Source organism: Alligator mississippiensis, chromosome 9, assembly GCF_030867095.1.
Source record: "Alligator mississippiensis isolate rAllMis1 chromosome 9, rAllMis1, whole genome shotgun sequence".
In the NCBI taxonomy this organism is placed as follows: Eukaryota; Metazoa; Chordata; order Crocodylia; family Alligatoridae; genus Alligator; species Alligator mississippiensis.
Genome location: NC_081832.1, coordinates 66,617,953 through 66,642,943, shown reverse-complemented (window position 1 = coordinate 66,642,943; position 24,991 = coordinate 66,617,953). Strand labels below are relative to the sequence as shown.

The following is a 24,991-nucleotide window of genomic DNA, read 5'->3' as shown; positions in this document are numbered from 1 at the left end:
AGAGAGTGAGTGCAATGTAGCTCAGCTATGAACTTTTTGTTTTGAAGTTCATTGTATTGGACCCCTTCTAGTCCTGATGGGTCACAATGTATTGCACTTTGGCACAGGATTAAACTGCCCACCCTGAGCCTTAGATCAGTGTAATCTTGGAGAAAAATATCCTGTAGGGAGAAGGGGGATGTGTCTCTAGCCCTTTTTTTTTTAAATTGGCTGTAGATTTTCTTCAAGAACTGCATATGGTCCTGCTGGAGATGAATCGGAGAGCGTATCTTCTCCCACATTTGGAATTTTCACTGTAAAACACACTTGTGACAGCATTAAAAATATCGTACAGGGGGGTTCTGGGAAGGGGCTGAGCTTTTATTTCCTGGCTCCAGTCGGTTACCAAAGAGTCTATCCTTGTTACACAGCATGGGCCATTAGCCTTGCACTTCAGTGGCTTCTCTTAACAGTACACGTTACAACCCTGAAAGTGTGTGCTCCTTCGTTAGTGACAGGTTTAAGATCTCACGTGTTGAACTGCATCATTCTTAGTAATATTTTATAGAGGGTTTAATGCTGGGTTTTACAGGAAATGAAATTTGATTTTTTAAAAATTTTTTATGTATTTTTTTTTTAATCTAGGAAAGCTGGTAGTATTTTTTCTTTAAATAACATTTAAAGTACATTTTGCCTTTCATGTTCAGAAATAGTGTTGGTATAAATCATTTTGAAACCAAAGTATTTTCAACATAATTGTTTTCTTCTTTCACGCTCTACAAAGCTGAAATACAGTTTTCTTCCTGAGATGCAGGCAATAGTAGCACAGCTAAAGATGCATGCCTCGTCTTAAGCAAATAACATTTTGGAGAGTAGATAAGAACAGAGGAGCTTAAGAAAGTAGGACTGGCAGGTTTCTCACAAGGTCATTTAGTCCAGCCCCCAGCTCAAGGCAGAAGCATCCCTGACTAAACCAGTCCAGCCAAGTGTCTGTCTAACCTGCTCTGGAAAATTTCTGAGGATGGAGAGTCCACAACTTCTCTAGACAGCCTATTTGAATGCTTGACTACCCTCATGGTCAGAGAGTTCCTCCTAATCTCCAATCTGAATTTCCCCTCCTGAAGCTGGAGGTCATCACTCCTAGTCCTGCCCCCTGTGACCACAGAGAAAAGCCCGTTTCCTCTGTCCTCTCTTTAATCGCCCTTCAGGTATTTGAAGACTATTATCAAATCCCCACTCCATCTTCCATTCTCCAGACCAAATATCCCTAGTTCTTTCAGCCTTTCCTCCTAAATCTTGCTTTCTAGATCCCTAGTCATTTTTTTGCTCTGCGATGGACTCTTTCCAATTGGTCTGCATCCTTCTTGAAGTGTGGGGTCAAAAACTGGACACACTACTCTAAGTGAGGCCTCACCAGTGCTGAATAGAGCAGAAAAATCATTTCCCTTGATTTGAGAGTGGCCCTTCTGTTAATACTATCTAGTATTTTGTTGGCTTTTTTTGCAACAGGAGCATGCTGGCTCTTATTCAGTTTATGGTCTACTGCAGGAGTGCTCAACCCTGACCTGCAGGGCAGATCTGGTCCCCAGTGCCCTGTCATCTGGCCCCCATATCTGAGGGGAACGTAATGGGCTGATTCCCTGCGTGCTAGATAGGGTGTTCTGGGTGGCGTGGAGTCTGATCCCAGCACGTGGGTTGAGTGGGGGCTGGGCAGGGCCAATCTCTATTGACGGAGAGTGGGCCCTGGGGTCTGATCCTGGCATGTGGGGATGGCACAGGGCCCTGGAGCTCAATCCTGGCACACAGGGGATCCTGCAAGGGCCAAAAGATTCAGCAGCACTAGCCTAGGTCATCCCTAGGTCATTCCCTGCAGTACTGCAGCCTATCTAATCATTCCCAAATCTGAAATTGTCCATGCAATTATTCAGTCCCAAGTGCAGGACTTTGCATTTGTCTGTGGTGAATCTCATCTGATTGATTGCAAACCATATTTCCCAGTCTATTCAGAAAATTCTGGATCCTGGCCCCATTCTCCAGTGTCCTCAATGCTACCCAACTTGGTGTCACCTGCAAATTTGCTAAGCCCGAACTCAGTCCCATCATCTAAACCATTAATGAAGATGTTGAGCAACGATCTTTACAACAAGATGTAATAAACTGGTAGTTTTATGGCATTTTGACCCTGCAATCCAAATGTCTTTGGTTAGGGGGAATACAATAAAAACATGTTAAAACTCTTAAGTGCTAGATTGTCTGGTCTGTTAGATTCGTGTGTCACAAAAGCAGACCGCACTAGAAATGGCTGCATTAGGTTAGGTGACTTCTATGTACATTATTACATGAACCACTTGAGGGATGATACGCATATATCCAGAGATTGCTATTTAAATGTATATTCTACTTTGCAAGGGAAACTCTTCATTGACAGAAGGCTAGAAACATGTATTTGCCATGTCCTGCATCACGCTGGGGTTTGGATGTAACCAGCATGTTCTGGAGGCAGAATGGAGTCTGTGAGGGGCAGAATGGAAGGAAGCTGCATGACAGCTGATGCTTTACTGTTGCAAGGTCTTTTCCAATGCCATGTTAAAGCTGTGACTTGTGCTAAGCAGGTTTTGGGAGGAGGCCCTTTTAAGGGTTTTGGAAGATCTAGGCTTAATAAGACTGTTTGCCTTCTACATTGCTTTTATACATGTACTCTGGAAAACCCTATCCATTTGACAAGCACCTGTACTCTTTTAATTGTTCTTCTTGATATGGGATAACTCTCCCAGTTCCAGGGAACTTTTCTTCTGAGTTGGATGTTGCAGCTAGCTGAAATTCATACTTGAATTTCAGGTTTGTGAGAGAGGCCTGTACCACAAGGTCACGCATTGACCTGCAGTTTGCAACTCCAGGGTTCTGTTTCAGCTCGTTATAGAAAGTGTGATTGGCTGTGCAATTAGGAACTCACTCCAGGTTCTTCTGTAGTTCAAGGGTGTTCAGATTAAGTGGGTATTTGGTTGGACCTATGAATTGGGAAGTCTCGTAAAACAAAAATAAAACGGCAAGGCTTAACTGTTTAAATCTCTCCATTGTCAGAGCCTTGCCAAGCATCCAAACCAATTGGTTTCCCTTTGATCTCTTCATTTTGGCCTCATGATACGTAGGAGCAAGAGAAGGATTTGACAGAATGTTTGTCTGCAGGGATGGTTGGCTTAGCCAGTGGATCTGATAATGGGCTACTGTTTTGGGGTGTGCATTTTATCACCATAGTTTCTCAGGGCGATAGTTCTAGTGCTTGGTGATGCAGAATTAAAAAAAATAGAAAAGGAAAATGAATCTTGTATTAAGTGACCATCTATCGGTGCACCTCAGCAGCTTCAGACAGGTGATATGCTAATGCGATTAGGGTACTATGGGCATTTTGAGATTATTTGGGGTATTTTGTAGTATACATTTTAAAGTAAGAAACCCTTTTTCTCTTTCTGTTGGGATTAGAACTCCTAAAACAGCTGCTACATACCTCCTATTTCTTTTCCCTTCTACTGCTATCATTGTTACCCACTCTCGGGGCCACTCTAAGTATGGGAAGGAGGGAGGACACCAGAGAACAACATCAGGACGCTTGGTCTTTCCCACTTATGGTAATACTGTTTAAACTGTTTTATTTACTTAAATAAATGGCCCTTAGGTTCTTAGATGCCTATATACCTTTGAGAATAGGACTTTGGATGTGAAGTCATCTACATGCTTTTCAGCACCCAATGCCATATTTACCTCTTTATTTGTACAGTGCCCAGTAAAATACTGAAATGGGCCTTTGTAAGCTACTATAATAAAAGTACTGCCATGTTCTGATGATGGTAGCTGTTCCTGGGAATATTTGGGAGATAAATGCTTCCTTCCATGCTAGGAAAAGAAATTTATTTTTCCTGATGCCTACTATTTTGATGATTACTTATTTTTATTTCTTTTCCAACCGGGTTGCTCTGTATTCAGATCTATCACCTTTATGAGGATCTGGCTTTGAGACGGCCTAGTCCTTACCAATGAGCAACAGGATATTGAAGGATTTGAGCTGCAATCTCTGAGTAGTAGCAAATCTTTTTCTATAATCCAGCTCATTTCCATGCTAGATATAACTCATTCAGCTCCTGATTTCCTTGAGTTAATACTTGACTTCCAAGAGTTCACAGTTTTGGTCACTAAATCTAGTCTTTCCCTTTTTCAACAATAAGTGAATCTATTGCTGGAAGGAGAGGTGTGCAGTAGAAATGTCTCTAATGGTAGGAACAGGGACAGGAGCTAGGGAGGGGGGAGAGAGATGAGCAGTGGCTGATGAAGAAGCCCATTTACGGTGGAATATTGGAAATCAGTGTTTGATTCTGATTAGCACCTGTCTTCAGGTAGAACTGTTTTAAATGATTGACTGAGCAGGGGGGACTTTTAAGCCTGGAGCTATGGTTGGGCAGCTTAGCACTGCTACCTGCCAGAGAGTATATGATACCCCAGCATTGAATGCTTACAGGTGTGAGAGTCTCGCTCCCCATTGATTGGGGCTTCTCTGACTGATGACACTCTCAGTATCCATGTCTGTGTACTGCTTTTCTGGTCTCTCCTGCCACGACTTGGTTTAATTAGTTAAGCAGAAGGCTCCTGATGGATCTGGGGCTGCACAGGTGAGAGCACAGGTCATCTTCTCGGGGCTCCTGCCTCCCTCCTCACCCCGTCCTTTCACCAACCGGGTGTTACAAGCACGAACAAAATGGAAGCTAACAAAATCAAAATAAGTCTCCGACTACCTAACGCATAGTTAGGTCTGCCCATTGACCTTGGGACAGTATCTATATATAATCAGTTCAATCTTCAACAATTCAATAAACTCACAGGTGAAAAGAAAATACTGAACATAATATTCGGAACCTCAGCGTTCCTGCACTTAGTAAAATGCTCTTGTATCCTGTCCCCTCACTTGATGTCTTGGTACTCTTCTCCCTTTTGGTACCTCTTACTAGTGTGTATCTCTGTCTAGGGATCTCACTCCTTGGCCACTGCTGCTGCACACTCCTCTGAGCATCTGGATTTCCAGAAATCTCTGGCTCTCTTTCTCTATGGCTGACTCTTTCAGGCCAGCCATCCTTTAGCACCAGACTGGCTTTCCCTGCAATGCCAGCTTTCCCTTGTGTGCCAACTTTCTGTTGTGACCAGCACGGGACTTCTGGTTATACAAGAAACTACTGTGCATCCACCCACATGCACCTAGCACATGCTCTTAAAGCGGGTGGTGTTGGGGTTATCCGCTGCTCCTCTGGTGCTACTGAGACGACTCCTAGGAGGTAGGAGACTCCATCAATCCTTCTTGGTTTGCCCTTGGGGTCCAGGGCTGCTTCTCCATTCTCTCCCCCATCCTGTATTCTTCAGGATGTTGGGAGGCAAGCTCCCACACAGGGCAAGTGAGCCCTCCTGCTTCTGATTTTGGAAGCACTCTTCCCCCAGCAGTGTAGTTGTCTTGCTTATGTTGCTTTGGAGCATAGCGTGTTTACCATGTCTGGCAGTCCCTTGCAGTCAAGGATGACTGTCTTTCACGATTGTCTTATCTGTGTGTCCAAAAATGGCTGATGAGAGTTATCTGGGATTGACGGACTCTACTGAAGCTTGGATATGTGTTTCTATGTGGGGTGGGTGGCACTGGATTCTTGACTTGGTCCATGGCATGCTGTTTCTCCTGCTCCCACTCTTCCATCTCCTGTTGTTGTGAGGTTTCAAAGTACTGAGATTCCTTCAGCATACTCTTCCTCCATTTGGGGCATTCCTGGGCAATAGTTTCCCATGAGCTGACATCACTGTTGCATTTTTTAAGTTGCCCTTGAGGATGTCCTTGAAGTGCTTTCTCTGCCCTCCTCTTGAGCATATACCTTGGCTGAGCTGGGAGCTTAAAACTTGCTTTGGGAGTCTGGAGTTGGACATCTGGATGATGTGGGTGGTCCAATGAAGTTGACGCTGGATGATCATCGCCTCAGTGCTTGTTGTGTTCATCTGCAGGAGGATGCTAATGTTGGTGAATCTGTCTTCCCACTGGATTTGGAGGATCTTCCACAGCCACACTGATGGCTCCTCTCCATGACTCAGCTCTGTACAGCAAGGTGGGGATCATGGCTGCTTGATAAACCATGAGCTTGATTTTTGAATCTGATGTTGTGATTTCTGAACATCCATTTCTTCAGGCGTTCAAAGGCTGCACTTGCACATTTTGAGGTGATGTTGGATTTCTTTGTTGATGCCAGCCTTCTGTGAAAAATGGCTTCTGAGGTATGGGAAATACTCAGCATTCTCCAGATTCTCACTGTGGATCAGGATTACTGGAGCTGGGGACTGTTCATTAGTAGCTTGCTGGTGGAGGATCTTAGTCTTCAGAATGTTAACCGTCAGTCCCATTTTCTTGTATGCCTTGGTAAAGATGTCAACAATTGCCTGAAGATCTGCTATCTAGTGAGCACAGACTACAGGCATCATCAGCATATGGGAGCTCAGTGGTTGAAGTTGGAGAGGGGTCTTGGTTTTGGCTTGGAGTTAGCTGGGGTTAAACAGCTTACATGTTTAACCTCATTTGGTAGCTCCACTCTGGCTGGAAGCTTGTTGGTGGTCAGATGCAGCATTGTGGCAAGAAATATGGAGAAGTGTTGGAGCAATGATGTAGTCTTGCTTAACTTTTACTTTAGCCTCAAAGGGATCTCTGATAGATCCATTACTGAGAACCCCCACTCCCATACCATCATGGAGCAGGCAGAGAATGGTGACAAGTTTTGGTGAGCATCCATTTTTCAGAAGGCTCCTCCACAACACTTCTCAGCTGACAGTCAAAAGCTTTCATTGAGGTCAAAGAAGGCCATGTGGAGAGGCTTATGTTGTTCCTGGCATTTCTGTTGCACCTGGCGAGCTTTGAAGATCATGGCAGTTATGCCCTAAACCCTCACTGAGATTCTGAGAGGAGCTCTTCAGCAAGTGGAAGGAAATGGCTCAGGTGGGTTCTTGCAATAATCTTTCCTGTAGAGGACAGCAAGGCAATCCCTCTGTAGTTTCCACAGTTGGACGTGTCTCTTTTCTTGAAGATTGTCACAATCATAGCATCCCTGAGGTCATTGGGGATTTCCTTCTCATTCCAGATCCTTAAGATGAAGGCATGAAGCTGTGATGTGCTTGAAGATTTCCACGGGGATTCCTTCCACTCCAGATGCCTTGCCTTGTCTTTTTTATCTGCTTGATGGCTCTCCTCACCTCGACAAGGGTTGGAGAGATTCTGAGATCATCTCTGACTGGGTGTTGTGGGCTGGAGTTGAACACTCATCAACAGCAGAATCTTGATTGAGAAGGTCTTCAAAATGCTCCTTCCAATGGGCATTAATGGCTCCCCATTCCCTGATTTGGTCCCTGAGCGCTCAGGCTGTAGATGGCTTTGGTGGCACTGGTAGATGGCATGGATGTTAGCAAGATGTCGAATTACTTTAGCCTTATCTTCCCACCATTTGTTTTTCATATAGTGGGTCCTTGCTTGGACCTCTGCGTTGGCTTGTTGGAGATTCAGTTTCTTTTGTTTGGAGTTGGTTTTATTTTGCCAAGCACAAAAGGTCTTTCACTTGTGATTGATCAACTCGTGGATCTCCCAGTTGTTTTCAGCAAATCAGTCTTGATGTTTCCTGGTAGAGAATCCAAGTGTCTCTTCACAGGCACTAAAGATGGACGGACACCCCACTTGCTGCTGACTTCCCATTATCTGGTCCCTAGTATTGTCTCTGGGTCCAAAGAAGATCCGCACATAGCATGCAGTGGACCAGCCCTCCCTCCCCCTCTCCCCTCCCAACATGGCTTGGGACACGTGCTTTTCTTGGCTCCCCACTACTCTGGGATATGTACTGCTCTGCTGTCCCCTCAGCCCTTCCGGGGTAGGCATGCAGTGTGGGTCATGGACTGCCCGGAGTGGGTGCCATGTGGAGCATGCATCCCTGACTGCCTGAGGCAGGTGGTGCATGTGGTGTTTGTCCTAAAGCAACCAAACTGAGCACCATTTGCACCGGATCCGGCTGGGGGGCGGGAAGCTCTGTGAGCCTAGTTCACTCGCAGGGCTAGCCATGTGCCATTCATCAGGTCTGTGGATCAGTCCTGCACCACTTATCCAGTCTGCGGGGCCAAATGAATTTGACACCTGGATCTAAAGTCTCCTTACCCAAACAAAGTATGTACTGCTTCTGCCAATATTTGAAAAGAGCCCATGTGACATACTATGATCATAGTTACACCTATGAACACCTGGAACAACTCTCCTAAAGTAAACTTGATTGAATTTGTGTAACTGTAACTGAGATCAACTTACTTAAAGCAGAGATGTGTGAAGGTCATAAATTTTAGCTTTGCAGAATTCTACACAGACATTTTTCCCTGTTTAATTTTGTACAGCTGTAAATTTCTAAAAAATTCATTTGGTATAGGAAAGACCCGAACATTGAAAACAGGTGTTCTCTCATGAATTTGTTACAAAATAATCTTTTGCTCCAAAACTAGCCTGTTCCTTCTGGAAGCTGAGTCTGTTTCATTTGAAACATTTGCACGTATGTTCAGAGTTCTGCAGGGAAGTGGTTTGTGGTTTTTTTTATTATTATTATTTTATTTTTTATTTATTTATTTATTTTTAACAAACAGAAAAACTGTTCGACTTTGAAGGAATTTAAATCTCCCTGGGACTGACTATTTTACAACCTGCTTGTATAAAATTAATTCATGGTATATTAGTTTAATTACACTGTTAGATTATCTTGCTCCCTGGATAGAAGCTTGAAATAGTATTGCTAGCAGTCAGCTTTTGTCCAGATCATTTCTGACCACTTGAGTACTTTTGCTATATAACTTCATTTTTCCAGCCACAATAAAATGCACCTCTTGCTTTTCTCCATCCTGTTTTTATTAATCAGTTGGGAACTAATTTCCAGTTGCAACAGGTGGCTACGTACTACTGTGCATTGTAGACTCAGCCTGATAGTTACAGTCTTTGCCATGCTACGCTCATGTTACTGTTTTGACTTCAAGACAGTTCTGACTGCTAGATACCTTTCTCTTATTTTCCATTTTGTCTGCTAGCTCAAATTTTGCTATTTCAATTTACAGGTAATAATAATATGATTTTCTTCTGTAAATATTGCTCTTGAGAGACTAGATTATAGTGAATATCCTAGGGACAGTAAAAAAAAAAATAAAAAAAAATCAAACTTCATTTTAAACAACAAAACAAAAACGTGCTCCCCCAGCCCTGGTTCTGAAGTTGGTCCTAAAATTAAAAAAAAGAAAGAATGCTGACAAATGAAGAAAAATCAATTTTTAAAAGCTTCTGACTAGCTCTAGTTACGATCTAGGTCTCCAAAATCTGCGGTATATCAGGGCAAAATCCATACTTGATTTGTTGAACCTCTTGAGAGGAAGGGCGGGTGGGGGGGGGAAATGTAACTTAACTTGTTCTGTGATAAAAGGTCTGGTTTCATCTGGAATATATTGGAAAATAGTTGTGAGTCTTCTGTCACCTGCAGTAGAAATCCCTTCCATCAGCGCACATTCATAGCGTCTCCTTCACTTCCTTTATGCGATTCAGAATATAACAGCATAACACAGTGTTACGACAAAGATAAAGGAGATCTGTAATGTGTAACACTGTTGGATTCAGGATTCTGCGTGGGTTCAGTGTTTGGAGAGCTGCCATATTTGTTGCAAGTGTAGTAAGTTGCTAGATGTCATAGTGGAACGGCGAACTGGAAAGGCATTTAGAAGTCTCCAATCCCCATTACATCTCTTTATGGCAATATAATTCTAAGCAGTCATCAGAGCTGATTGACATGACTTACACACTTGCCAAGAGATAGTGTATAGTTTCTGCCAAGGTCCTAAAGGAAGTTCTGTTAAAAGTGTCTTGTAGACTATGTATCTTGCTGCTTCCCATGCCTTTTATCTTCATGCTGCAATGCCAGCTATGATGTAAAGCTGAAAGGAGAACTTGATTACATTAGTGTCAAATGTTTCCTTTCTCCACAGCTGCAGCCAGAGCAGAGCCCAGGAATGTAGAACGGCCAGCGGATCCCCTTCCTCAAAATAAAAGTGCGATACATACATCTGTTGCTGCTGGGGAGAGAGCAGAGGTAATACTTCAGCCTGGGAGAATTTGCGTTAAGCTATGTAATCGCATTGACGGATGCTCAAGTACATGAGCTTGCCAGTGTGTCTGGGTAGGTAGGAGACCAAGGAGATGTTTTTAAAATACAAGAGTATTAATATGTAGATACTACCTACATTTGTTTTATAAATGAAGTTATCAAACACCCTTGATTTCTTGACCTGCTCTTGGCTCACTTGGCCTCTGCCCTAGCTAGCACTCTTTATAACATTCAAAGTCTTTGAGCTCTTTAAACAACTGCTCTTAGAAATACTTTCATCTTTATCCAGGAATGTGGAAACATGCCTAAAAAATCTTACCTATTTGACATGAATATTCAATTCTAGTATTGAAGTAGTTTTTCAAAGATTTCAAAGTCTGCTATTCTCTTATCCTGTAGGGAAAAAATAGGAGCTTTATTCCATTAGAAAAAAATAGATTTGCTCTTGCTCTCTTGCTAATAGGACCTGCCAATTTGATTCCTAGTTCTGGAAAGTCCTGGGCTATCAGACTTCTTAAATTCATTACTCTTTTATATGTGAAAGAGGTGTATTGGGCTAATTTTAGAGGTTATTATGAATCATTACCTAATCTGAGTGGCTAGACCAGTGATTTTTATCTAGGGTACCGTGAGATCCTTGTAAAGGTGTTGCAGAGTGCCATGCTGCCATCATCAATACTCGATTCACGTGATGAATCCAGAGGTTGCCTATATGTATGCTCAGAGGTGGGGGCGTTTTAGTTAGTGGTTCCAGGGCAGCAGCTCTAACTAAAATGCTGCAGTGTCATGTGCAGGGGCTTAATACACATTTAAAAATGGCCATGGGATGCTAAACCTTATTTGTTGAGACTTAGATAAAACGCCATCTGGCCATTTTAAAACATGTGGGGGCTTAATACACGTGACGCTGCAGCAATGCTGGAGCGTTCCACGTAGAACGTGAAGATGCAGGTGTTTAGGCACCCAGAGATTTCAAATAGGAATCCATAGCTCCAAAAACATTCTGCCCTAAGTTGTAGTTGGTCTTTGCAACAGAAGAATTGCTCTATTATTTTTCAATAAGTCAAAAGATGAATGAAAGCTCAGAGCTGGCATTTTCTGGGCGGGGGCGGGTGCCTTGAGTCTGAAAAGGTTGGAAATCATTGAGCTGAATTGCTGACAGGTAAGGAAATCTGCTTAGCTTTACAGGTGGGAGGATATGCAATCCTCTAAAAAGTTCTGAAAATAGTTTCTCTATAATTCATGGCAGGCATATACTGAATGCCTCCTGTTTATAGGATGATACTTAGGTTCTCTTCATATATGGGTAACTAGATAACTTGCTTGATATTTTTGCTTGATATTACCACCAGTAAATAATGGGCACTTTTACATGTGCTCCAGGGGTGAGAAGGGCAGTGCTTTAATTAGAAGGGCTACAAGACCCGCTCTAAAGTGCCACAGCATCTTGTGTATCAGTGTCTCTGTGCTTAAAAATGGCAGCAGGGGTGCTTGAATTGAAGCTCACTTGACAAGCATCAGTTCAAGTGCCCCGCCACCATTTTTAAGCGTGAGGGCGCTGCTGCACGAGATACAGGAGGCTGCTGGAGCACAGTAATTACCATGCTCCAGCATGCTGTAATGCACTGTAATTACAGTGCATTGGAGCAGCCTCCGTGCTTGTGTACAAGCACCCACTGAGTTTATCTCAAAGTACTGTACATGCCATACTATCATATACAGCAGTGCTTCACAAACGTTTCCTTAGCATGACCCCATTTATGGCCCCGTTTCCTCAGCATAGCCCCTCACTCCCAACCCACAGCCCCCCACCCCCATGACCTCATCTGCTGATGACAATTTGGGAACTGCTGATCATACAGTATATGTTCTGCAAAGGATACATGCTAGTGGTAGTGGTAATGTGATCTATAAAAGTTAGTGACATGGATTTGAGATGGTCACATTCATTCACAAGAGGTGAAGCCATTGATTTGAAATATGCATTTAATTGCAAACAAGTGTAGACAACAGCTCTGTTTCACACCACACTGTCTTGTACTCTGCCTATACAGAGCCCAACAGTCTTCCTAGCAGGCTTGACATAAATTCTGATTAAGTGAACTTGAGTTTGCTTGTGCTTTCTATGCATCTCTCTTAGATAATCTATCTGGTGCGTATCTACCCAGCCTTTTGCCTGACTTCAGACTAACATGGCTAACGGCCTCACTAAATACTGTGGCCAGTTCCCTAGAGCCTCAAGCATGTGTAACAAAGCAAATTCTACAGCAGTTGTACTGTTGTCTGTCCTATTTGCTATCATGACTTAAAACAATACTGTTTTAAGTCTCTATTGATAGCCTTTCCAGGAAAAGAGGGGATATGCTGCTGCTACACTGGCTCAGATCTGGCTTAATTTAGTAATAAAATGGGAGCTTCTGTGGGCTTCTTGCTCATAATTATTTTTTGGCTCTGGTCAATCAGGGTGACTGTTCCATGGTAGGAAAAGGAGAAACCTTAATAACCAAGTAACTCCCATGGGACATGGTTAAATAAGCATCTGCAGTTTTACCAGGTTTTTTGGCTGGACAGCTGGACTGGGTGCCTTGGCTGTGGCCATAGTATAAAGTAATGGGCTGTTAAGAACATCTGTTCTAGGGGAACATAGCCCACTTGTTAGAAACATGTGCTTTTAGCTGGAGAGACTTTTATTTCAGATTAGGGAGTGTGAAGAAGTAGGACAAAGAGAGAAGAAATATAAATATTAGTGTTTGTGATGGAGGAAGGGGGGAGGGATACAGCCAACCTGCACACTCAACCCTACTATCCAGTTAGTCCAGTGGGTTGAATCCTAACCAGAAAAGGTGCAGCATCCCGAATCATTGCATCTCTCCTGCATGAGGAGCTACATCCCACAAACAGAGCTGTTACTTGAATTCATCTCTTCTGCCAGTTGTTTAGCATGTAGGGGCAAAAGATGGAATGAAACTGTTTCAAGTGGAGTAGGCTGTTTCATATGCATATTTCTTTATATTCCAAGGTGCATCTACCTTGGGCTTTTATTAATGTGATTATCAGGAAACTCTGGCTGGGTTGTTATTATGAAACCCATTAATAGCATAAGAAACACGTGCATGACATACATTCATGCAAAAGTACCTGCCTCCCTGAGCTAGTGTTTATAATAGCACTGTAAGGCTGGGTACAGAGATTCAAAAAACCTGAGACAGAACAGAACTAAGTTATGTGATGCTCTGTAAGGGGCGTCGTTTAGATCAGTAACAAACAGAATGCAGGATGCACACGGTCAGGAATGCAGCTCGGCAGTGTGGAGAGCAACGTCTGGCCAGTAAGTCTATGGGGGGGGCAGATTGAGGCCCCCGCGGCGAGGGAGGGAGTAGGACTAAGGCAGGGCTAGGTGCTGCCCAGCCAGGGCAGGGCATGAGATGGAGCCACGGACAGTTCATCTGGGTGGCCCCTGGTTCTGAGCCTGCAGTGAGAACCCTCCCTTGCTCCACACTCAAATCTATAAGGGCATGTGCCCCCCATGCCTTCTTGGGGGGTGAGCACAGCAGGGAGCCGCCTCTTTGGACAAGCTGCCTATGGCTTCGTCCCATGTCCCAGCCCCACTCCCTCCCTCCCTATGGGGGCCTTGATTTGTTCCCCCCCATTCCCCTTCCCTTCCCCACTCCTCCCCCAGACTTATGGGCTAGACACTGGTCTCCAATCTCAGGGCTCCATATTGGCTATCAGATCGGTGTTGGCCTATGTGGCTGGTTAATAATTGGCCATCGGTATCAGCCAAAAAAATGTTTATCGGTGCACCCTTACTTAAAGCTAGCATTATGTGGCTTAATCCTAGAAGATAATTTTTGTTTCTTCATCAAGGACTTATACAAATTCACATGTTTTGTTATTGAGTGGCAAGTTTTAACTGTGTTTTGCTGCAAAAGACGTAACTGGAAACTGGTAGCTTCTATAAAACATGATAATGTTGCAACCTCCAGAGTAAGTAGAGCATAGTGCACCTCAAAACCCTAGCCCCCACTGCCTTGTGGGTACTTCTTGGGTGGAGAAGGACTAAGGGGCATTGCCCTGACATAAATGTGCCCTCACAAGCATTAAGCAGGCAGCAGCTGTTCTTATCTGTTGCTCTTTAGTAGAAGCTACAACCACCGAGGTACTGAACATCTGGACCTGGTCTGGCCTTTGGATTCTGTCTCAGTGGTCGTGTGTGTGTGTGTGTGTGTTGGGAGGGTATTGGAATGATCAAAAAATGGGTTTTAAATATCAGATTCCCTGGATCTGCAACTGTTGTATTTCAAGCAGTGTTGGGTATGCCTTCCAAGGTAGATGCATTGTATTTTAAGTCTTACTATCTGTCTTTTTGACACATTAAAATCTGAGTTACTGTTTGGTCCATGTTAAAAATCCAAAAGAATTTGTCATAAAAATAGGGGTTTACCTAATGGTAGGATGAGACTTCATAGACATTAGGGCTGGAAGGGACCTCGCAAGATCATCGGGTCCAACCCCCTGCCCAAAGGGCATGAAGTCACCTGGGGTCAGATGACACCAGCTAGATAATCATCCAAATGCTTCTTGAATGTGTCCAGAGTAGGTGCTTGCACCACTTCTGTGGGGAGTCTATTTCAGACTCTGGAGGCTCAAACAGTAAAGAAGTTTTTTCTTACGTCCAGTCTAAAACAGTCTTCCAGTAGTTTGACCGTTGGACCTTGTCTTTCCTTGGGGTGCTCTGGTGAACAGGTGTTCTTCCAGATCCTGTTGTATACCCCTTATGTATTTATAGGCTGACACCAAGTCCCCCCTGAGCCTACACTTTTCCAGGCTGAAAAGTTCCATGAATTTCAGCCTCTCCTCATAAGACCTGCTCTCTTGACTTCTAATCATGCATGTGGCTCTCCTCTGGACTCTCTCAAGCTTCTCCATGTCCTTTTTAAAGTGTGGAGCCCTGAATTGGATGCAGTATTCCAGCTGTGGCCTCACCAAGGCTCCGTAAAGCAGGAGGATGACATCTTGGGTCTTGCTTGAGATGCAGTAAATGCAAGCCAGGATGTTATTTGCTTTGTCAGCTGCAGCATTGCATTGGTGGCTCGTATTCATCTTGTGGTTAATCATGACCCCCAAGTCTTTTGGTCATGGTGCTAGTGAGTGTAGCACTGTCCAGCTTATAGGTAAAATGTGGGGTTTTTTCTCCCAAAATACAACTTGCATTTCTCTGTGTTGAATGTCATCAGGTTTTGATCTGCCCACCTTGCAAGCTTGTCCAGGTCAGCCTGAATCCCCATCCTATCCTCTAGAGTGACTGTTCTTCCTCATAATTTGGTGTTGTCTGCAAACTTAGCTAGTCAGCTTCTGACACCTGAATCCAGATCATTTATGACTATATTAAAGAGTACTGGTCCGAGAACTGAATCCTGGGGGACACAACTGGTCACCATGTGCCATGTTGACTTGGTTCTGTCGACAGTCACTCTCTGGGTCCAACCACAGAGCCAGTTCCACAGCCATTGGACCTTATGGTTGTCGAGGTCGCAGCTCCCCAATTTTACCATGAAGATATCATGGGAGACCAAGTCAAAGGCTTTATTGAAATCCAAGTAGATGACATGAGTCTCTTTTCCTGTCCAGGTGATGCGTCACCTGGTCATAGAAGGAAATGAGTTTGGTTAGGCATGACCTACCCATAATGAAGCAATATTGGCTCTCTCTCAGAATGATACCTTCCATTAGCCTGTTGTCGATGGATTCTTTAATAACTTTTTCCAAGATCTTTCCAGGCATTGAGGTCAAACTGATTGGCCTGTAGTTCCCTGGGTCTTCCTTCCTTCCCTTCTTGAAGATAGGCACCACATGGCCCTCTTCCAATCTTCAGGAACCTCGCCATTGCCTGTGCTATGATGTCAGCCAACTCTTTTAGCACTCTTGGGCGCATTCTGTCTGGGCCTTCTGACTTGTGGATGTCCAGCCTCTCAAGGTGGTCCCTCACAAGGTCTTGGCCAATTGTAGGTGTATGGCCACCCTTACCCTGGTAATCTTGTGTCCTGTCAGGATATGTTTTTCAGCAGTTTGCTGGGTATGCTGGTTGTCTGCCTAACTCCTGCCCTACACACTAGGAAATGACTGCATTTTATTTGTTATATATAACGTGATGTGATATGAAGGTAAAATTTTAGTACATGCAGTGTTGTAATGTTTCCCTGGGGGAAGCATACAAGGATACATTAAATTCTCTGTGTAAATAGTCATTAGTAGTAGTATGACTAGTTACATTTCTGTTAAATGGGTGTTTTCAGAGCCATTCGGAAGATTTGGATGACTTGGAGAACCTCAGATAAGGGATAGTGTAGTCTTCCAAAGGGAGCAAGGGACTGGTAGTTGAGATGTCCTGGGTTCTGTTCCTAATTGCAATGACTCACTGAGTCTGTTCCAGACTCTCTTCCTTTGGGCAGTTTTTTCTGTCTTTAACACAAGGGCTAAGTATAGACAGTCAAAAAGCTCAGGGCTGAACCTATTCAATCTTCACAGGCTAGTTTAAGCTGCATAGATTGAACCAATAAGCAAGTGAACAGACATTCATTTTTGATTCTGGAAATGCAGCCACATGCCTGTAGTAGCCCAGGCCAGAAGCCAGAGGGTGCTAGAGCACACTTCCCAGCATGCCTGAAGCAGACAGCTTGGGCCAAGGCTACCATGCCTACCCTGTGAGAAGGGGTTTGTGGGGGGTGGGGGTATAAAGCATCCTGGCATCAGTGCTGCCTTTTTAAATTTTTGCCGGGTTGGGGCCCACGACAATGCCCCCATCCTCCAGCAGCATGGCTGGAGAAGAGCTCAGTGGAGCCCATGGAGGGGTGGGGGTGGGTATGGGCTGCCTGCTACAGGCTCCTCCCACCCCCCTGCTGCCCTGCCCCCACCCCCTGCCCCTGTAGCCCCGTGCCAGCTGCAATGCCATGGTGAGGTGCCCCCTGCCTGCCCAGCAGCAGTGGGGTGTGCAGTGCTGTGGTGCAACATCCACTGCTGCTGGGTGGTCAGGCGGCAACTTGCCATGGTGGCACAGGTGGCGTGGGGCTCCCAGGGGGTGGACAGCAGGACAGAGAGTTCTGAGCCTGCCCCTGCCCCACGCACAAATCTGGGGGGCACATGCCCCGCATGGCCTCTGCTCTGGGAGTGTTCACAGTGGCAGGGAGCCAGCTTCTCCCCCTTGGATGAGTCAGCCATGGCTCTGTCCCACTCCTGGCTCTGACCCTGGCCCTGGGTCCCATGCACCGCCCTGGCTGAGCAGTGCCCCCAGGCCCAGCCCCTGCCCCTGTTCCACCATGGGGGCCTTAATCTGCTCCACACCCCCCCACCCCAGATGTACTTGCAGGCAGCTGGGAGAGCAGCCCTCCACTGCTTCCTGGGGCTGTATTCCTGGCTGGAACTCTGCCAGCCTGCGAGGGGAAACCTGCTGTTTCCTACATTTTTTCCATGTGATTGGAAAACCCAGTTTCATGCACAGTACTGGGAATCTGGGACAAATGCTGTCCCAAAGTCATGCAGCCTGGGACTGGGACTTGATGTTTCCATTTCAGGACTGTGCCACCCAATTAGGTATGGGTTGTCACCCTACCCTCTTCCCAAGGGGGGGGGGACTGGGGCCCTTGGGCCCCCACATTCTCGGCACCTATGCATCCTGGGATGCTGGGGGACTGCAAGTTAACTTGAATCTGGAGGGGATCTGGGACAGAAGTTCAATAAACTGTTTTAACCTAAATCAGGTAAGTCTGATACTACAACCATCCAGGTTTATCTTAAACTGGGTTCAGCCATTTTGAATGTGGTTTATGTGCACTCAGCTTCTGTTGTGTTAGGTCAGTCAAGTCAGGTTCGAACCAGTTTCTGATCACTTATACCGGATCATGCAGAATTTCTGGCCCTAGCCAAGAAGCATTGGTTTTAGTGCATGTCCTCATTGAAGTATGATTGCAGGATGCATTGACATTCAGCTGAATCTAATCAGGCTAGCTTTTGGGCATTGATAGTAGCAAAGTTACCAGCAACACAGGTTGTATAAACCTACCCAGGTCCTTGGGGAATTTGATAGCTGAACCCAATGCTGTCATGGTTTCACTGCTGTCAGTAACTAAAATAGATTAAAGCCAGATCTGGGAACTCTGTGTGCTGCAACATAACTTTTACTCCTCTTTTCTTTTACAGGTATTATTTATTACTGCAGTTCTTGTGTTTTATCTTTCTCATTGTCTGTTTAGGTGGAGGAGGGGGAGGGGAACATACCTACATCCCTGAGTTCTGGCTGCAGTTGTAGTGCTCATACTCCCCATTTGGATGACCAAAGGGATGATTTGCACTGTAGTCTGCCTTTTTGGAAAGAAGTTATCTTTCTGCATGACTTTGGAATTTTCTACAAGTTGTCGAGATGAAATGCTTGTGCGAGGCACAATTTTATGGCTCGTGTGGAATCGCATAAGTTCCAGGTTTGTTTTCCCAGGCTAACAGAAAGTATGGATAAAGTCAAGTGGAGGGTTTTTTCAGCACTTGTTGAGAGTGTTTCCAAGTGCAAAAAAAATGCCTAGATGCCTATAGGGAGGGAAATGCAGCAGTGTGTTCATTTGAGAGATGTAAGAAAGCAGGTGGGTCAGAGGCTTCATATATTGGGAAGGAGAAAGAAAAGTGGCCAGGGATCATGTTGTTTTTGGGGGAAGAGTATCCAGCAGCTTATTACAGGGTGCAAGAGAGGGAAGAAACAGGCTTCTTGTAGGACTCTGAGGAAAGCTGAGGATAGAGGTTATTTTAATGGGTTTTGAGGGATCCTAGAAGACTATTAGTAGTTTGAGAAGGGAATTTGCCTGGAGGCTGTTTAAAGCTTACGGTGCGAGATCTTCACTCCTGTTTCCATGCATTTAGACTGGGTAGGCCAGAGCAGCATGAAGGAGCCTCCAAAATCCCAGTTCCAGCTGGAGAACCATTCCCTAAGCTCATCTGCTGCAAAAGATATCCACAAGGTTGTCTTTCAAAGAGACCCTCGTGAACCATTGTGTAGAGGGCGAAGCATGTGAGTGCTGGAACAGCAGCTAAAGTCCCGTGGAAATTTTGAGCAGTGTTGCAGCCCATAGGCAGTGTTGGGGGGCTGCTGTAACTAATGCCTTACAATGGGGTATTGTAATCGTTGCCAGTTTTTGCTTCTCTTACCTATTTAGTACTCCCTTTCACCCACTCCTTTAAGAGCAAGTTCTGTGCTGATCTAGACTCTTGCACAGAAAGAGGAAACCAGAGTCCAGTGGGAGGGTGGAGGAGAGGAGATCTCGGGAGCATAATTGTATGTCTGCACCTTGTCCCTTCTGAGGGAGAGACAATCTGGAGCATACTCTTCCCATCCACTCAGGTATACTTAACCCAGAAATAGGGTGATATGATAAAGCCTAGATACCCATGCTCCCTGTGGGCTTCCCTGTGCCCACGCTGAAGCATGCTGCATACAGAGATCTAGAGTGTGACTGAGGGGGTGAGGACCTGGGGGTAGCTTCACTTCCATGTGTCTGGGCTTGGTAGGTGTCATTAGGAGCATCACTTGCCAGACATGGTGGGGAAGTAGCACAGTAAAACCTCATAAATCTGGCATGCTTGGGACCGAGCGCCTGCCAGAAATGTGAAAATTCCAGATTTTTTAAACCGGAGCGGTGGCCGGTCCCGGAGCAGCAGTTGCACGCAGAGCTGTGTTGCCGGGTGGCGGATGGGGGTGACAGTTGCTGTGTGCAGGCTTCCCCCTCTGCTGCTCTGGGACTGGCTGCGGCTACTCCCTGATGGAGTGTAGTTTTAAAAAGTGCCAGATTTTCAATAATTCTGGATTTTCGATATCCAGATTTATGAGGTTATACAGTATAGCCATGGGACTCTAGACCGTCTTGGAACCAGAAAAATACAAAATATATACTAAAAATCAAACATTGACAATAACATATTTTAACTTTTATTTAAAAAAAAAAAAGTCCTGATTTGTGTTTGCATTGCATGTATAGAGGTGATTGCATAATTCCTCAAAATAAAGTCTACTGTTGTATATGGAGGGGTGTAGGGGTATGTGTGGATGGGGGTGGGTATGAGGGGTGTGTGGAGGGGGAAGGTGTGGGGTCTGTGTGTGTGTGGTGCAGTGCGGGCATGTAGCAGTGAGCAGGGCTCCCTCCAGAGGCACAGGGGTGTGTGTGTGTGTGTGTGTGTGTGTGTGTGTGTGTAGGCGGGGTGCTGTTGGGTCCAAATTGTTGGGACCCAGAGGCTTCTGGGCCTAGTTCAGCAGTACCAGCACTTGGCAAGAGACCAATGTATGTATTTGCTGCATACTTATTCTTAGCTGCAGTCAGCTGCAACCCAGCAGAGATTTGATAGACAGGTCACCCTGACCGTGACCCGTCATTGGCAAAAGGAAAGAAGTCGTCTGGGAATACCCTGGTCGGATGACCAAAGTTGAGACAGGAATTGGGCCAACCAAAATGAGGAATTTGGCTTGGGAGAAAAGGGAAATTATCAATATCAAAAACTAACCCCCACCTACGAATAAGAAGCTACTGGAAAATTCTAGTTACAGATAATCATATATGGCAAGCGGAAATAGGCTGATTAATATGCAGTGTAGGGAAGAGCTTATGCTAATGTGTGGATGATAATGCAATAACGATAAGATACATAAGGACAAGAATTGAAACCCCTCCATGGGACACTCCCGAAGAAAGCCTGAAGCGATCCTGTCATTGTTGCTGACATCAGACATGGGAGCCAGGCGCCCTGGACAAGACTTCACAGCCTGATCAACCAGTGAAGTTGTGTTTGCAACGTTTTGGGGTGGTGAGCAGCTAGTCAAAGCAGATGCAAACCTACCATTTCTAAACTGCTGCTGCTACTTCAATTTTAATTAGAATTGTATCTGTTAGGGTTTCAATAAACTTGCTGTATTTTAGGACAACTGTGTCTTGAGTCTTATATCAGGCAAGGAGACTATTATAGAGTCATAGGAACACAACAGTGCATGTAGGGAGGGTGTGGGTGGGTGCAGTGTTTTATGGGGTGTGTGATTGTGTGGGGGAAGGTGTGGTTGTAGAGTTTGTGGGGGAGGTTTTGTGGGTATAGTGGGGGTGCATGGGAGCCCCCTGTATGCACACCCCCTGCACTGGACAGTACCTGCCTTCAGCCCTGCCCTGCAACAGCCCAGAGCCCAGGTACCCTGTGCTGCCTCTCAGCCACTGCTCCAACCCCATCCCACACCCGCTTTGTACTCACCCTGGGGGGAATGGATCTGTGGGAACCAGCAGACGCAGCCCTGACCCGGTCCAGCCCGCGCCCGCTCTGCACCTCTGCCCTGCTGGGCAGCCCAGTGATAACAGCAGAGATGCAGGGCAGCTGATGGTGGGGTCTGGGCAGCTGCAGCAGTAAGTGGGGAGCAGCTCTTCCCCCACACTGAGCAACAGTTTCTGCCCGCCTCCCGCTGCTCAGTGCAGGAGAGTCCAGAGCAGGCACAGGGCAGGCTGGGTTTGGGCTATGTGCGCAGGTCCCCACCGGTACCGCGGGGCCGGGGCCAGCAGCAGCTACCACCGCCTACACTGCCTAGAAAGGCAGTCCAGCCACGGAGCCACCCCAGCCCCGCCGCATGTCCAAGGGTGGCAAGACACATGGCAGCCGGATGGTGCCTGGGCCTGGTGGGACTGAGGGACAAAGACCACCCTGCAGGCCACATTTTGCTCACCCCTGCTCTAGACCGTCCATTTAGCCCTTCACTAGGGGAGGGCAGGCAAGGAGTGGCCGTGTACACTCCAGAGCTAAACTGGAACTGTCACTACACCTTGCACAAGTGGAGCTGCTGTGGTCTGATGCCACATTGCCTCCCTCATTCATAGTGCTGTTGCTAGAGACAAATATAACCATCTTCTGGGCACATGGTTCAGGGATGGGAGATTTTGGCAATGGGTAATTTGGATAACATGCTAATGAAAGTTTTAGGTGCGAACATGAGGTCACACGGAGTTAGATCAGAGGGCCGAGTTTCTCTGAAGCATTTATTTCTACTTTAGTCGTATCTACGTGCCAGAGATGGGTCTTTTGGGAAGGGCAGGTGTGGAAAGAATAGGCTTGTTCTCAAATTATGTAAGCGTGACTTGTATGGGAGAGAGTCTGCATCTGTATTTTAGCTTGGATAAATACATAAACAGACATATAAAGCAACATATTGCAGTTTGCCATGCTGTCTTTGAAATGCCTGTTTTCTTTCCGGTGGATCACCCTATTGCTATTGAACCTGACATAGCAATAACTGGATTTCTTTAAATGTCCCTATAACACTAATAGACATAAAGACCTGATCCAGGTGAGAGGGCTCCCACTGACCTCACTAGGATTTGGATCTGTGAGGTTCTATGGAAATGTAAGAGCCCTGTAAAAATGACTTCAGACACCTACAGACCTTACAGGAAAATGATAATCTTTCTATTTTTGTTTTATTTAAACTTTCTGGTATAATTCTATGGCTGGTTTATGTTTTCTTACTAGTTTCAGCACGATCCTCCGCACAGCTTACAGCACAAATCGTCTTTGAGCCTCTTCCAGTTCTGAAAAGCCTGTGTGAAATGTGGTTTGTTTTTGTTCTCACTTTGCCCGCAGCAGAGGATGCGTGTAGAGCAGAACCGCCATCCTGCATCCTCTGTTAATAAATGGTTAATTAGTGTGTGCTTATTTCCTAACCTGCACAAACAAGACCAAAATATTTCCCTTCAAACTCTGTCCTGGCTACCATATAAATAGAAAGGGGGCTAATAATATCTTGCCTTCTCCTGTAAAGTGCTTGGAGAAACACGAGTGAACAGCATTTGTGCGTCTAAAGATGGTTATGTGGCAGCTGCCAACTCTCCTCCTCCGCTTCTTGTTTTCTATTGTCTGCTCATTAGTTTAAGGCTGCAAATAACCTCTGGAGCTCCTCTAAACAGAAACCAGAAATATTTTGTGAAATGACAGCTCTTTGCACATCTCTCCTGCTTTTGCAATATCCACATGTGAGCCAAGGCCTGTGACTGGCAAGGAATTTGGCCTGAAGGCTTGCAATTGAATGGGGAAATGCTAGGGAGGCATTGCATACATGACTTCTTATATCGTTGTACAAATGACCACAAGCCAAAGGTCTGTAATTCCAGGCTGTGCCTCGGCCCAGAGGTACATGTACAAGGCATCCTAAACCTGTGGAGACCAGACATTCATTTTGCAGTGTCTGATTTGCCTTTTTCTTTAGTAATTTGTCTGCTTTCTTTCCTCTTCTGCTGCTTCCTCTCTCTTGTAAAGTGATAGCCCGCTACCTTTTCAAGAGAATGACAGAAATCCCCTGAGAGCAGATTAGAGGGAGGAAAAGGGTGAAGAATGCAAGTGGAGGATTTCTTGGAAGATTGGCACTCGGGAAATGCTATTTTCCCCCTTTTCATTTCTCTTAAGGCATTTATTGGGCTCTATAGTTGACAAGCTTCTGTGCATGTAAGGGAGGGAGGCAACATAATATATTTGCACATGCATGCTCGCTCTCTCTCTCTCTTGGGCCTTCAAGAGCATACCTACATATTCCTCACCCTGCCCAGCCTCCATTTCTAGACAGTCCCTGGAAACATGGGGGGCTCTTCCCACTTCTATGCTTTTGTGTCTGCACGTGGACCTTTCTCAGACAAGAAGAGTGCTGCTATTATCTGACTTTGCTTAAAACATTTTAATTTTTTTATATATATACAAAAATGTTAACCTGAACCACAATCCCATCTTTGCACTCACTCTTTCCTCCACTAAGCTTAGGATCCTCATCTGAACTAGGCAGCTGGCCCTCTCTAATACTGGCCAGACTGAAGCCTCAGACCCAAGGCTTCTGAAATCTAGGGAAGCATTTTTGAAACCCAGCACTTGGCTTGGGCTAGTGTCTAGTGTTCCCCATCTCTCATGGAAAGGGAAGTAACTTGCACTCTGTTCAGGGACACACCTGGTGCAAAGGTAGCCCTTTCCCCAACCTGGCACAAGACTTGTCTGTGCATTCAGTGATGGTCTTGCTATGTATGGAAGCTCGAGTTGTTAGAGGAAGGGAAGTCAAGCCAGGAATTTGTCATTTTCCAGTTCTTTTGCTGCCAGGGGTATGTTTTTTTTTCCTTCCCTTTTTCTGCTCATTTCTCCCCTCCTCTCCCCTCTTCCTCTTTTTGGGGAATGCAGGGCTGGTTCATGACTTTGACATCAGATCCTGTGAGGTGTACAAGGTCAAGCAGTTATGTGCTTTGCTTATACTGAAGCCCAGACACTCTCCTGTGTCAGGCTGGCAGCTCGTGACTGCAAAGCAGAGCCACTGCTTTTTAGTGCATGGAGCCCTTGTAACATGCTGAATTACTCGAGCAAGTCATTTTAAAATTGCTTCATATGTGATGCAGAAGAACCCAAGGAAAACACTGACCCTGGCCAAACCCAAATTTATACTTGTGGTTTGTGGAGCTTGAGGGATCCATTTTTTGTTTAGTTAAAATGCATTTCAAAGGGATTTTTTTTTTTTTAAAAGAAATTCTTATTCTTGGTTTTTTAGGCAGGGAGGTGGAAGCAGTGAACATCACTGCAGCAGATGGAAGGTCCACAGCTTTGACATTAAAAGTTGGGGTAGCTGACATCTGTGAATAGACAGAGGGTCCTAGAAGCATCTTGGGCAAACAGATGCACATGGAGGTGATGCAGTTAGTGTCCCTTAGATCATCATGTCCAGCCCCCTGCCCAAGGGGCAGGAAGTCGGCTGGGTCAAATGATCCTGGCAAGACAGGCATCCAAGCATATCTTAAAGGTGTCCAGAGTAGGTG

The 24,991-nt window shown here is 45.4% G+C and overlaps 1 long non-coding RNA gene across 1 annotated transcript in view; it reads left to right on the top strand.

The window, feature by feature from the left end:
- The window catches only part of LOC109280905 (uncharacterized), a 193,315-nt gene that overhangs the window by 64,209 nt on the left and 104,115 nt on the right, over positions 1–24,991 (top strand). The window contains exon 3 of the long non-coding RNA XR_009464408.1: positions 10,033–10,136. This is a non-coding gene — a long non-coding RNA (uncharacterized LOC109280905). The remainder of the gene's footprint in view (positions 1–10,032; positions 10,137–24,991) is intronic.